The 15,675-nt window shown below is 45.8% G+C and overlaps 1 protein-coding gene across 5 annotated transcripts in view; it reads right to left on the bottom strand.

Moving 5' to 3' along the window:
- The window catches only part of GALNT11 (polypeptide N-acetylgalactosaminyltransferase 11), an 80,880-nt gene extending 73,157 nt beyond the window's left edge, over positions 1–7,723 (bottom strand). For 2 of the 5 annotated variants that reach the window (XM_007983540.3, XM_007983543.3), the window contains exon 1: positions 7,516–7,723. The gene's annotated coding sequence lies outside the window, so the exon portion shown is untranslated. Of the gene's footprint in view, positions 1–6,866; positions 6,959–7,515 lie in introns of all 5 variants that reach the window. The other 3 variants (XM_007983542.3, XM_073009521.1, XM_037991000.2) reach the window with 2 other exon arrangements.
- Positions 7,724–15,675: the final 7,952 nt, after the last annotated feature.

The following is a 15,675-nucleotide window of genomic DNA, read 5'->3' as shown; positions in this document are numbered from 1 at the left end:
AGGAAAAAATTTCCAAGGTTTGAAGGAACCGCTTCAAGTGGAAAGAAAAAGTTCCCGCCAAGGTTTAGGGTATCATTTTTGATGGCGGCCATTGTTAAGCCTCTAGAACCTATACCTTTAAAATGGTTAACAGATAAGCCAATTTGAATAGAACAATGACCGCTGAGTAAAAAGAAACTGGAGGCTTTAGAAGATGTAATTACTGAACAATTAGAAAAGGGACACATAGCTCCAACATTTTACCCTTGGAATTCTCCAGTTTTCAAAATTAAAAAAAAAATCAGGTAAATGGAAAATGTTAACTGACTTAAGAGCCATTAATTCAGTTATACAACCTATGGGGACATTACAGCCAGGATTGCCTTCTCCTGCTATGATTCCAAAAAATTGGCCTTTAATAGTCACAGATTTAAAAGACTGTTTCCTCAATATCCCCTTAGCTGAGCAGGACTGTGAATGGTTTGCATTTACAATTCCTGCAGTAAACCACCTGCAGCCTGCTAGCGTTTTCATTGGAAAGTGTTGCCACAAGGCATATTAAACAGTCTAACAATTTGCCAGACGTATGTAGGGCAAGCAACTGAACCTACTGGTAAAAAATTTTCACAATGTTACATTATTCATTATATGGATGATATACTGTGTGCTGCCCCCACTCGAGAAATATTACTCCAATGTTATGATCATTTGCAAAATTCGATTTCTTGTGCTGGCTTAATTATAGCTCCTGACAAAATTCAGACTACTACTCCTTACTCCTACTTGGGGACCTTAGTAAATGACACTACCATAAGTAGCCATACATAGGGATCAACTGAAAACATTAAATGACTTTTTTCAAAAATTACCAGGGGACATTAATTGGATACGACCTGCTCTAGACATTCCTACCTATGCCGTGAGTAATCTATTTTCTATCTTTAGAGGAAATCCTAGTCTCACTAGCCCTCAGTAGTTAACAAAGGAAGCTGAGGCAGAGTTACAGCTGATTGAAATGCAAGTCCATAAAGCTCAAATAAATAGAAAAGATCCAAAGAAGACTCTAGATTTGCTAATTTTTCCAACTCAGCATTCACCTACTGGTGTTACTGTCCAAGAGGTGGACTTAGTAGAATGGCTTTTCCTCCACATACTAATTCACAGACTCTAACTCCTTATTTGGATCAAATTGCTATTATGATAGCGATATGATAGGAAATGGGAGAACTCGGATTGTTAAATTACATGGATATGATCCTGAAAAAATTACTGTCCCTCTCACGAAGGCACAAATACAGCAAGCTTTTACAAGTAGTTTTACTTGGCAAACCCATTTAGCTGACTTTGTGGGTCTTCTCGATAACCATTTTCCTAAAACAAAACTGTTTCAATTTTTGAACTGGTTTGGTGGAGAGACCCAATAACAAACAGTTGGGAAATAGGTAAAATAATAAGTTGGGGTAGAGGTTATGCTTGTGTTTCTCCAGGACCGAACCAACAGCCGATTTGGATACCATCAAGACACCTGAAACCTTATGACAAGCCAGATGCTGAGGAAGAGATTCTGGGAGGATCCTGAGGACCCCCAGTTGCAGCCATGTCAAGACTGACACTGAGGAGGACCCCAACAGTCACGAGCAACACCCATCAAACACAGCCACCCACCTGGGGACAGATGAAGAAGCTGTCACAGATGGCAGAAGAAAACCTGAGGAAGGAGGGACAACCAGTCAAATCAGTAATTTAATGATAGCTATGATAGCAGTGATCACCATTGCCGTGAGTATTCCTTCAACAAGGGCTGACAGAGAAAACAATTATACTTATTGGGCATATTTATCCATCGTGGCTAGCAATAATGCCTGGATATAATCATTCTATGACACAGTTACACCTGCTTTCTGATCTCAGTATTTACCATAATGAATCTGCTCCTATAATTGAGGCATACCACCCTCAAAAACCTGTTTGTAAACAAAATTGAACCTGGCCAGAAAAAGTGAATGGACTTGTTTAGGAAAACCGCATTGGAGAACAGGCAGAGGTGCTGCGCAGCAATTCCTATGGAATTAACTGGTCCCCTAGCGGATGTTTAGCTTGAATTGCACCTGTCAGTTTGTGTGCCACGGCCACACTATGTTCAGCTGGTCTGAACAAAACAGTCAGATGGTAGAAATGGTAAAGTACGGCAAGAGTTCCTATTATCTGGAACCACGGCAGTATAGTGGCACCTCAGCCTCAAATGATATGGCCCATCGCAGGAGCTAAACATAAGGATTTGTGGAAATTATTAATAGCTCTTAATAATATCAAAATTTAGGAAAGAATAAAAAAGCATCTAGAAGGACACTCTACAAACTTGTCTTTGGTTATTGCAAAATTAAAAGAACAAATATTTAAAGCATCCCAGGCATAACTGACCTTAATGCCAGGAACTGGAGCGCTTGAAGGAGCTGCAGACAGATTAGCAGCTAGTAACCCACTAAAATGGATAAAAACACTTGGAAGCTCTGTGATTTCAATGATGATTGTGCTTTTAATCTGTGTTGTCTTTGTGTAGTCTGCGGATCCTGACTCCTGCAAGAAGTAGCTCACTGTGACAAAGCTGCCTTTGCTTTTATCACTTTGCAAAACAAAGGGGGGACATGTTGGGAACAGGCCCCAAAACCTGGCCATAAACTGGCCCCAAAACTGGCCATAAACAAAATATCTGCAGCACTGTGACATGATGGCCTTGATGCCCATGCTGGAAGGTTGTCAGTTTACCAGAATGTGGACAAGGAACACCTGGCCCACCCAGGGCAGAAAACCACTTAAGGCGTCCTTAAACCACAAATAGCATGAGTGATCTGTGCCTTAAGGACATGTTCATGCTGCAGGTAACTAGCCAGAGACCATCCCTTTATTTCGGCCCATCCTTTTATTTCCCATAAGGAATACTTTGAGTAAAACTTATGACTGGCTTGCTGTCAACAAATATGTAGGTAAATCTCTGTTTGTGGCTCTCAGCTCTGAAGGCTGTGAGACCCCTGATTTCCCACTGTACACTCTATATTTCTGTGTGTGTCTTTAATTCCTCTAGCACCGCTGGGTTAGGGTATCCATGAACAAGCTGGTTTCGACAGTGAACAATCTCTACAATGAAAACTATAAAACACTGATACAAGAAATTGAAGAAGATGGGCCGGGTACAATGGCTCAGGCCTGTAATCCAAGCACTTTGGGAGGCTGAGGCAGGCAGCTCACCTGAGGTCAGGAGTTCAAGACCAGCCTGGTCAACATGGCGAGACCCCCATCTCTACTAAAATTACAAAAATTAGCTGGGTGTGGTGGCGGGCACCTGTAATCCCAGCTACTTGGGAAGATGAGGCAGGAGAATCACTTGAACCCAGGAGGTGGAGGTTGCAGTGAGCCAAGATCACACCAGTGCACTCCAACCTTGGTGACAAGTCAAGACTCCATCTTAAAAAAAAAATTTAAAAAAAAATTTGAAGACATGTACACACAAAAGGGAAGATGTTCCACATTCACCAACTAGAAGAATCAATACTGTTAAAATGTTCATACCACCCAAAGCAACCTACAGATTCAATGTAATCCCTATCAAAATACCAATGATATTCTTCACAGAAATAGAAAAAACAATCCTAAAACCTACATGGAATAACAAAAGAGCCGGAATAGCCTAGGCTATCTGAGCAAATACAACAAAACTGAAGGAATTACATTACCTAACTTCACATTATCTGACTCCAAATTACAACTTCAAATTATACTAAAGAGCTACAGTAACCAAAATAGCATGGCATCAGCATAAAAACAGACACACAGACCAATGAAACAGAATGGAGAACCCAGAAACAAATCCACACATCTACAGTGAACTCATTTTTGACAAAGAAGCTAAGAACATACACTGGGAAAAGGAGAGTCTCTTCAATAAATGGTGCTGGGACAACTGGAGATCCATATGCAGAAGAATGAAACTAGACCCCTATCTCTCGCTGAGAGACAGGACTAGCTGGATTTCCTAGGCCAACCAAGAATCCCTAAGCCTAGCTGGGAAGGTGAGCGCATCCACCTTTAAACACTGGGCTTACAGCTTAGCTCACACCCGACCAATCAGGTAGTAAAGAGAGCTAACTAAAATGCTAATAGGCAAAAACAGGAGGTAAAGAAACAGCCAATCATCTATTACCTGAGAGCACAGAGGGAGGGACAATGATTGGGCTATAAACCCAGGCATTCCAGCCAGCAATGGCTGCCCTGTTTGGGTCCCCTCCCTTTGTATGGAAGCTCTGTTTTCACTCTATTAAATCTTGCAACTGCACTCTCTTCTGGTCCGTGTTTGTTACAGCTCAAGCTGAGCTTTTTGCTCGCCATTCACCACTGCTGTTTGCCACTGTCGCAGACCCGCCACTAACTTCCATCCCTCCAGATCCGGCAGGGTGTCTGCTGTGCTCCTGATCCAGTGAGGCTCCCACCGCTGCTCCCAATCAGGCTAAAGGCTTGCCATTGTTCCTGCACAGCTAAGTGCCCGGGTTCGTCCTAATCGAGCTGAACACTAGTCACTGGGTTCCACGGTTCTCTTCGATGACCCATGGCTTCTATCAGAGCTATAATACTCACAGCATGGCCCAAGATTCCATTCCTTGGAATCCATGAGGCCAAGAACCCCAGGTCAGAGAACAGGAGGCTTGCCACCATCTTGCAAGCAGCCCACCACCATTTTGGGAGCTCTGGGAGCAAGGACAACCCCCCAACCCCACCCCGTAACGTCGCTATACACAAAAATCAAATTAAAATAGATTAAAGACTTAAGACCTCAAGCTATGAAACTGCTAAAAGAAAACACTGGAGAAAATCTCCAGGACATTGAACTGGGCAAAGATTTCTGTAGTAATACCCCACCAAAGCATACATGGACAAATGGTATCACATCAAGTTAAAAAGCTTCAACACACAACAAAGGCAACAACAAAGTGAAGAGACAACCCACAGACCAGGAGAAAGTATTTGCAAACTATCCATCTGGCAAGGGATGAATAACCAGAACATACAAGAAGCTCAAACAACTCTATAGGAAAAAATCTAATAATCCTATTAAAACATCTGAACAGACATTTCTCAAAATAAGACATACAAATAGCAAACAGGCATATGAAAAGGTGCTCGACATCACCGATCAGAGAAATGCAGAACAAAACTACAACGAGATATCATCTCACCCCAGTTAAAATGGCTTATATCCAAAAGACAGGCAATAATGAATGATGGTGAGAATGTGGAGAAAAGGGATTCCTCATACACCATAGGTGGGAATGTAAATTAGTACAAGCACTATGGAGACCAGTCTGGAGGTTCCCCAAAAACTAAAAATAGAGCTACCACATGATTCAGCAATCCCACTCATAGATATACACCCTATGGAAATCAGTATACCATAGAGGTCTGCAGTCTCATGTTTGTTGCAGTACTGTTCACGATAGCCAAGATTTGGAAGCAACCTAAATATCCATCAACAGATGAATGGATAAAGAAAACATGATGATACATATACACAATGGAATACTATTCAGCCATAAAAAAGAATGAGATCCCATCATTTGCAACAACAGGGATAGAACTGGAAGTCATTATGTTAAGTGAAATAAGCCAGGCACACAGAATGACAAACTTTGCCTGTTGTCACTCATTTGTGGAAGCTAAAAATTAAAACAATTGAACTCATGGAGAGAGAGACTAGATGATGGTTACCAGATTCTGAGAAGGGAGTGAGGGGAGAAACAGTTAATGTATACAAAAATACATAGAATGCATAAGATCTAGTATTTGATAGCACAACAGCATGACTACAGTCAACAACACTTTATTGCACATTTTAAAGTAACTTTAAAAGAGTATCACTGGGTTGTCAAAGATTTTCCCCCAAGCCTGAAAGCTTAAGGGAATGAATAATTCCTCCCTCCTCAAGCCCAGTCCCAAGGTGCAAGGACACTTGAGCCAGTAGCACGCTGTCAGCAAGTTAAGCAGGAAGAGAGGTTGCGGGAAGACACACACGCCCTGAAGATCCAGAGGCAGGCCAGCGTGTACTATGCAGCAGCCACCTCAGACTGGGGCACTTCCTGTTTACAGAGGACTATAAAACCCCTTCCACGTCCTCACTAGGGGCTGAGGCCATTTTAGGCCTAAACCCATCTGCCCCCAGGCGCTGGTTAAAACAGCGTGTTGCTCCACACCGCCTCCTGGTGTCAGGGTTGTTGGCACGTTGTCGGGTTCTAACCAATACAAGAGCCTGGCAGGTTGTCTGCACCACTAACAAAGGATAAATGCTTCAGAGGATGGCTACCCCGCTTACTCTGATGTGATTATTAGGCATTCTCCGCCATATCAAATACCTCATGTACCTATAAATGCATACGCCCACTAGGTACCCACAAAAATTAAAAACAAATTTTTTAGAGAGATTTATTCTGAGCCAAATATGAGCGCCTATGGCCCATGACACCGCCCTCAGGAGATCCTGGGAACATGTACCCAAGGTGGTGGGAGCACAGCCTAGTAGTATACATTTTAGGGGAACATTTGAGACTTCAATCAAACACAGGTATAGACTGGATCGGGCGGGCAAGGCGGGACAACTCGAAGTGGGGGTTTCCAGGTCATGGGCAGATGAGACAAACGGCTACATTCTTTTGAGCCTCTGCTCTGCCTTTTACTGAATACACAATTTACCCGACGGGGCGGGCAGAGGGATAGTTACTTGTGCCTTAGCCTGGCTCAGTAAACCTGCATTTTTACATAAATACAGGGGAGGTGAAGCCATCAGACGTGCATTTGTCTCGGGTGAGCAGGGGGATGACTGGCGGTGTGTCCCTGTCCCTCACCTGCGAAGACAAGCTGTCCATTTCCACTGCCAGGGTGAAATCCGACGCAACTGTTTCAGGGTAAAGACGTGGAGGCCACAGCCAACTTCCTCCTGGGTAAACAGTGAGGGAGCTGTGTGGCTTTTTATCTCTGCAGCTGTCTTAGGAATAAAACGGGAGCAGGTTTGCCTGACGCAGTTCCCGGCTTGACTTTGGCTTAGCGATCTGGGGTCCCGAGATTCATTTTCCTTTCACACTATTCTCCCTAGTTTTGTGTATATGTGAAATGTTCTATTTCTGGGCACTTTTAATTTTAAAAAGTGGACAACCCTGCTCTGGACTTCATTTTAGGGAATACTGCGGGAGGCTGTAGATCAGCTGTGCCTCCGTCCGAAATGCCCGAAAACCAGGCCCGCGCCCTGGCTCTCGCTCCCCACGCCGCGGACCCGCCTGAGGAGACGTCGGGGGAGGCGCGGGGGCAGCGGCGTCTCCTCGAGGAACCAGCCTCGCCCAGGGAGCGTGCGGGAGCCCCGGACCCGCGGGGAGCCAGGCGCTGCCCCGGCGCCGCCCCCAGCCTGCCCAGGCCCCGCGCGCCGCCACCGCAGCTCTCGAGGTGCTGAGGGGCGCGGGGAGACCGCGCGAAGGAGGGCGCCGCCGAGCGGGTACTCACCGCGTTGCCCGCAGCCCAGGATCGCCGCCTTCCGGAACTCGGGCTGCGGCATCTCTCCCACCAGCCCCAGTCCGACCCGCAAGAGCGGCGGCGGGCTGAACTACCCCGGGGCCGAGCAGCCAGGCGTCGCGCACGCGCCGGGCGCACTGGCGGCCGCGCCTCCTCAGGCCCAGGGCCCTCGCCCAGTCCCCGCGCCGCCGTCTCCGCCCAGCGCCGCGCGTCAGGCGGCCCCGCCCCTGCTCCGTGGTGACGTCACCTCTCGCTGCCCTGACGTCACCGGCCGCCGCCAGCTGAGTCGTACGGAGCGTTCGCGCAGCCGCGCCGCGCGTGGCGTAGGTCCTGTTGTCTGTCGCGCGCGGTCTCAAAAGACTCCATTAATGACAAATGCGCTACCTGTGGCCTCGGGTACTCCGGAGGCTGAGGCGGGAGCAGCGCTTGAGCCCGGGAGCTCTGCGCTGTATGCGCTGTGCCCATTGCGCGGCGACACCGAGTTCCGCATCGGTGTGGTGACTTCCCGGGAGCAGGAACCACCAGGTTCCCCAAGGAGGGGGGAACCGAGCAGGGCAAAACTCCTGTGCTGCTCGGTAGTGGGATCGCGCCTGTGAGTGGCCACTGCCCTCCAGCCTGGGCAATACAGCGAGACCCCATAAGTGAAAAAAAAGACAGATGCCCTAAAACATCCTACAAGACGTTAAATGTCACTTGCGATAGAAGAAAATGTTGATTAAAATGTAAAGAGAGAAGTTGTGAAAAAACACTCATACATTGGTGATAAGAGTGCAATGTATACAAATCCTGTAAAGGGGAATTTGGCAATTTTTAAGAAAAATGGTGTAGGCATTCATCTGTGGCCAATAATGCCAAGTTATATTGAAGAATATCTTAATGTTAATCTTATTTGCGTTTCTGAAATAAGCCCCACTTGGTTAAGAGTATTTTTAAACTTTTTAAAATAACGCATTGCTTCACAATTAAAGTCTGATGGGGTACACGTGTAGCAATGGAGGAAATTCTACAGCCCATATAAATTAAAGAGCAGCACCTGAACCAAAGTAGTGGCCCTCTTGAGGTGAATTGAGCTAACCACGTTCCCCAGCCCATCTTCCACTGCATTAACGGGCCCTGCCAAATACCCCATGGGGTTGTCAGGGTGTAGGGAGTGCCATGTTGCGCCACCCAGGTTTCCCCTTAAGGACTGAGGACTCATTTCTCCAGTTGTTGGGTGTGTAGGCAGCTGATGGCCCCCAGCTGAGTCCTGTGGCCACTCCCCTCAGCCAAAGAGAACTGCTGCTGGGTGCCAAGTTGAATGCTTTTGACCCCTTGTACCATGTTTGTGTCTTGACTGGAAATTGACAGATATTTCAGGTGTGGGTTTCTCTTGCAAGGGCAGTGCAGAGAGCACACATGTATCTTTGCCCAGTTTCCTTCCATGGTTGCAGCTCATGTGAAATATACATAGTATGATATCAAATAAGCCTCACTGGGGATCAATCCTGCTGGAACCTCCCTCAGAAACTATTCACAGCAGTGGCAGGCAAACTAGGGCGAAGTCTACTAGGTATATTTAAAAGTGTATAACAAGTTTATTTACACAACTATGTTGCCAGAAAGGAATCCTTCCAACTACCTAAACTAGTAATGAAAAATTTTAAATATCACCTTAAACATGTATAAGGGGATACTAAGTTCTTGTATTTAAACCTTATTATTTTAGTATATTCTCAAGCAAAAGAGTTTGAAGACCAGAGCTTTAGGGCCTCACTACTCAAATGGTGGTCCAGCAACAAGCAGCATCAACGTCACCTGGGAGTGTGTTAGAAATGGTGAGTCTTGTGCTCCACCTACTTAATTAAAATCTGCATTTTTACCAAGATTTCCAGGTGACTTATACACAAATTAACATTTGAAATCATGCTCTAGGATATAATCAGGGCATGTAAATTTCCATTGGTGCATCTTCTCCTGACCCTTGATAGTATCAGATATTTAAATATTTGCCAATCCGATGAGTATGAGATGCATCTGTTTATATCTATTACTTTAAATACTATTCTATGTAATTAATGTACAATAACTACTTAACCATTATTCTCATAATTGAGGATTTGGGTTAGCTCCAATTTTTCACTATCATACAGAATGACACTAAAATGCTCTTTTCAGTGTATCATTCTGGTTAAACACAATCTTTGAGGCCAGGCTGATTAGGATCATATAAGGGCTGTGTTATTGTTTGTCCTTGGATACAGTTGCCAGATGAAATACAGGGTGGCCTGAAATTTGAATTTCAGATTAAGAATAATTTTGTGATGTAAGTATATCCTGTGCAATATGTGAGAGGCTTGTCTTCATCTGTGCTGCTGTAATAAAATACCTGAGACTAGGTAGTTTAAAAACAAATCTGTTTTCTCACTCTCCCGGAGGCTGGGAAGTACATGATCCAGCAGCCATATCTGGTAGGCTGCTGGTGAGGGCTTTGTGCTACCTCATAATGTGGCAGAGAACGGAAGGGGAAGCGCGCACTGGCTAAAGGGGCAATGTTACAATGTTACTTATTAACAACCCGCTCTCAAGGTACCTAATCCAGTCCCAAGAGACTGGGAACTCTCAGAGACTACATGAATCTTTTCATGGGGGCTGATCCCTCATGACTCCAAAGCCTGTTAAAGGTCCTCCTCTGTCTCAACACTGTTACCTTGGGGTCCAAGCCTCAACATGAATTTTGGTGGGGATAAAAGGTATTCAAACTGTAGCACTGTTGTATCGTCAGTTGTCTCAACATGAATCACGGAGGACACATTCAACATATAGCCATATGTACAGTAAAATGTTATTGTCTATGTGAAATTCAAGTTTTAACCAGGCATCCTGTGTTTTTATTAGCCAAATAGGGCAACCTTAACCTGGGCAAATTCTAACCATCATTTTCTTATCTATGAAATGAGGATAGCAGAACTCATAAAGTTGTTGTATGAATGAAATGAGATGATCCATGCAGACGACTTACAGCAGAGTATGAAACATAGTAAAATCTCAGCAAATGTCAGCTCTTCTTAGTTATTATTTCATACAGGTGTGTCTTAGGATAAATTCCTAGAAGGATGTCTCAGTTACAGAACTCCTGGGCTTAATTTAAGACTTGTTTGATGGCCGGGCGCGGTGGCTCACGCCTGTAATCCCAGCACTTTGGGAGGCCGAGGCGGGCGGATCACGAGATCAGGAGATCGCAGACCATCCTGGCTAACAGGGTGAAACCCCGACTCTACTAAAAATACAAAAAATTAGCCGGGCGTGGTGGTGGGCGCCTGTAGTCCCAGCTACTGGGGAGGCTGAGGCACGAGAATGAGGTGAACCAGGGAGGCGGAGCTTGCAGTGAGCCGAGATTGGGCCACTGTACTCCACCCTGGGCGACTGAGCAAGTCTCCGTCTCCAAAAAAAAAAAAAAAAAAAAAAAAAAACTTGTTTGAGCATTCCATCATACCAAAAACTATTTTGTAAAAAACCTTAAGCAGGTTACCAGATACTTTTCAACTAGCTTCAGAATACAAATCAGATTTTTAAATTTCCATACAAAAACAAAAAATTGCCATCTATAGGCCAGTATCAATTTCCCTTTACTCACACCAAATATTTGGATATTGATTCTGATTTTTCTTTTAGGGTCAACTGAAGCAATATTTAAGAAGATACTGTCCAAGGGACATGCTAAACAATTTCTAGGACTTATGTGTGTTATCTACTAAGACTTAATATTAGGCTCATGGCTTTTAACAAAAGAGAACACTCTTGTCTTTTGCTTTTGGGAAAGTTGATATTTACAGCATCCATTCTTTATGCTTACCAGAAAAAAATATATATATATGTTTTAATGTTGCATATATATCATTTATATATTACATATAATTATATATTACACATATATATTCTCAAACTTCAACACTAGAAAAAAGTTGTTGCTTTAAGAAGATACTCCAGGCCCCGCGCGGTGCCTCAAGCCTGTAATCCCAGCATTTTGGGAGGCTGAGACGAGCGGATCACAAGGTCAGGAGATCGAGACCATCCTGGCTAACACGGTGAAACCCTGTCTTTACTAAAAAATACGAAAAACTAGCTGGACGAGGTGGCGAGCACCTGTAGTCCCAGCTGCTCGGGAGGCTGAGGCAGGAGAATGGCGTAAACCCTGGAGGCGGGGCTTGCAGTGAGTTGAGATCCGGCCACTGCACTCCAGCCTGGGCACAGAGTGAGACTCCATCTCAAAAAAAAAAAAAAAAAAAAAAAAAAAAAAAAAAAAAACTCCAACTACTATAATTCTCTTTTATTTTTTCAGCTACAGGATTTCTATGTTGCTTTTTTGTTTGTTTGTTCTTTGAGACAGAGTATGTCACCCACGCTGGAGTGCAGTGGCGCAATCTTGGTCTGGGCTCACTGCAACCTCCGCCTCCCATGTTCAAGCGATTCTTGGACCTCAGCCTCCCGAATAGCTGGGATTACAGGCATGTGCCACTGACCCCGGGTGCTGTTTTGTGTGTTTTTTTTTCCTGATGGAGTCTCACTCTGTCGCCCAGACTGGAATGCAGTGGTGTGCTCTCAGCTCACTGCAACCTCTGGCTCCTGGGTTCAAGCACTTCTCTTGCCTTAGACTGAAGTAGCTAGGATTACAGGCACACGCCACCGCACCCGGCTAATCTTTTTGTATTTTTAGTAGAGACCAGGTTTCACCACATTCACCAGGCTGATCTCGAACTCCTGACCTCGTGATCCGCCCGCCTCAGCCTCCCAAAGTGCTGGGATTACAAACGTAAGCCACCACACCTGGCCTATTTTGCATTTTATCGTAATTTTAGTGGACACATGGGTTTGTTATGATTAATTTTTAAATGACTTTCTAGAAACAGGAAAAGTATAATATATGGGCCAAGAATACAATCACAGCGTGGCACCTGTTTCTTGCTGCCCAATCAACCTTTTAAAGGATGAATCAAGAGGCTGTAATAGATCACCCCCTGTCTATCCAGCAATAGATTTTATACAGTATTTTCCTAAACAGATAGGTATAAAGATGTTATTTGCAGCAGTTGGGCACAGTAGCTCACACCTGTAATGCCAAACTTTGGAAGGTCAGTCGTTCAAGACCACCCTGGCCAACATGATGAAACTGTAACCGGAATTGCTGGGTTCTTGGTCTCGCTGACTTCAAGAATGAAGCTGCAGACCCTCGTGGTGAGTGTTACAGCCACTAAAGATGGCAGTCTGGAGTATCGTTCCTTCAGGTGTTCACACGTATCTGCAGTTTTTTCCTTCTGGTGGGTTAGTGGTCTCACTGGCTTCAGGAATGAAGCTTCAGACCTTCCCAGTGAGTGTTACAGCTCTTAAAATGGGGCGTCTGGAGTTGTTCATTCTTCCCAGTGGGTTTGTAGTGTTACTGACCTCCTGAGTGAAACTGCAGACCTTTGCAAGGAGTGTTACAGCCTATAAAGATGGTATGCACTCAAACAATGAGCAGCAACAAGAGATAGCACAACGAATAAAAGAACAACCTCTGTGTAAGGTGACTGAGCAGGTTGCTAGTGACTGGCTTGGGTAGCCTGCTTTTATTCCCTTATCTGACCCCACCCACATACTGCTGATTGGTCCATTTTACAAAGAGCTGATTGGTCTATTTTACAGAGAGCTGATTGGTCCATTTTGACAGAGTGCTGATTGGTGTGTTTACAATCCCTGAGCTAGACACAGAGTGTTGATTGGTGCGTTTACAATCCTCTAGCTAGACACAAAGTGCTGGAAAAATTATCCAAGTCCCCACTAGATTAGCTACATACAGAGTACTGATTGGTGTATTTACAAACCTTGAGCTAGATACAGAGTACTAATTGGTGTATTTACAAACCTTGAGCTAGACACAGGGTGCTGATTGGTGTATTTACAATCCCTTAGCTAGACATGAAGGTTCTCCAAGTCCCCACTAGACTCAGGAACCGAGCTGGCTTCACCCAGTGGATCCTACCCGGGACTGCAGGCTGAGCTGCCTGCCAGTCCCGTGCCCTGCACCCACACTCCTCAGCCCAGGTGCACTCCTCAGCCCTTGGCCGGTTGATGGGACCCATGCCGTGGCGCAGGGGTTGGTGCTCATCGGGGAGGATTGGGCCAGGCAGGAGCCCTGGTGGGGGGAGTGGCGGGGGGGAGGCTCAGGCATGGCAACTGTAGGTCCCAAGCCTTGCCCCGTGGGGAGGCAGCTGAGGCCCAGCAAGAATTCGAGCACAGCACCGGCAGGCCAGCACTGCTGGGGGACCCAGCATACCCCCTGCAGCTGCTGGCCTGGGTGCTAAGCCCCTCACTGCCTGGGGCTGGCGGTGTTGGCCTGCGGCTCCGAGTGCCCGGCCCGCCAAGCCCACGCCCACCCGGAACTCGCACTGGCCCACAAGCGCCTAGCTGCGCTTCTCCCTCCACACCTCCCCGCAAGCAGAGGGAGCTTGCTCGGGCCTCGGCCAGCCCAGAGAGGGGCTCCCACAGTGTCGTGGCGGGCTGAAGGGCTCCTCAAGCGCCACCAGAGTGGACACTGAGGCCGAGGAGGCGCTGAGAGCGAGGGCTGCTAGCATGTTGCCACCTCTCAAAACCACATCTCTACTAAAAATACAAAAATTAGTTGGGCGTGGTGGTGGGTGCCTGTAATCCCAGCTACTCAGGAGGCTGAGGTATGAGAATCACTTGAACCTGGGAGGTGGAGGTTGCAGTGAGCCGAGATCAGGCTACTGCACTCCAGCCCGGGCGAGAAGAGTGAAACTCCGTCTCCAAAAACAAACAAACACACAAAACAAAAAACTTCATTCCTTGCTGTATACCAGCAACTAGAAGAATACCTGGCTTCAAGCAAACACTTATTGTTGATTGAATGAGTTCAACAGATGATTCAAATTGTTTTTCTGCTGTAAAAACTAACTTACCTTCTTTCCAGCATAGACTATTCTCTTCCACTTTTTTTTTTTTTTTGCCCCTTTCAATGTGTTTTTTTCTCTCATTATCTGTCTCTGTCTTTCTGAATTCAGTGTCTTTCACCTTCTTAGCCACCATCATCAGTGTGAAACCAACAGTGATCTGTCTAACCCCAAAGATGCCAAAGAAGTACTTTGGACATCTGGGAATGTGTTTACACGGGACAGACAAGGCACACAGCTGCTGCTTCCCTGATCCCAGCTAAACCGTTTACCAAGAGTCAAGAAGTGTCTGGAGAGCTGGAGGCCAGAGCCATAGGAGGAGACAGACATGAAAAAGGCAAAATCGGCTGGGCACAGTGGCTCATGCCTGTAATCCCAGCACTTTGGGAGGCCGAGGCAGCCGGATCACAAGGTCAAGAGATCAAGACCATCCTGGCCAATATTGTGAAACCCCGTCTCTACTAAAATACAAAAGTTAGCTGGGTGTGGTGACACGCACCTGTAATCCCAGCTACTTGGGAGGCTGAGGCAGGAGAATTGCTTGAACCTGGGAGGCGGAGGTTGCAGTGAGCCCAGATTACACCATTACGCTCCAGCCTGGTGACAGAGTGAGACTCCTGGAAGAGGGAGTATCTTCAGATGACAGAAGGGCTGGCAGGGACACATGGGGAAGCTGGCTTGGAGAGCTGACCAGACACCCAGGCAGGTGGACTGGACACCAGACGTTCAGGTATGCAGCTGAGCAAGGTGTCATTACCAGAATCTACCCTGGCAGGAAGAAAGGAGCTTGCTGCAGCTCAGCCAAAGTCACGAGAGCATGACTCCCTAAGAAGGCAATCGCAACAGATTGTCTGGGGCAGAAGCCAGGTTGGCAAAGGGAAAGCAGTCCCTACAGTCCACCAGGGCCAGGTGGGTGTGGTAAACAAATGCGCTTTACTTAAACTCAGTCAGCTGTATGATAGAGTTCGTAACTGTGTGACTACTTAGGACATTTCTAATGTTCAAGGTCTTGTCACCTCAGAAATTCAGTAGCAGATGAGTAACAAAGTATTAAGAATTTTCATTAAAGGGGAAATAAAGGCACCCACATCATAGACCATTCTGGTCATATTTTTTTAATTGCATTTCACATAATTCCACGATGTTCCAATCTTACATTCTTGTGCCACTATGTTGAATGATTAGGAGACTTTTAACACTTTATTAATGAAAGTGATTTGTTTTCCTT

The sequence above is a fragment of the Chlorocebus sabaeus genome, chromosome 21 (assembly GCF_047675955.1).
Source record: "Chlorocebus sabaeus isolate Y175 chromosome 21, mChlSab1.0.hap1, whole genome shotgun sequence".
In the NCBI taxonomy this organism is placed as follows: Eukaryota; Metazoa; Chordata; class Mammalia; order Primates; family Cercopithecidae; genus Chlorocebus; species Chlorocebus sabaeus.
This window is presented reverse-complemented; position numbering and strand designations above follow the sequence as displayed.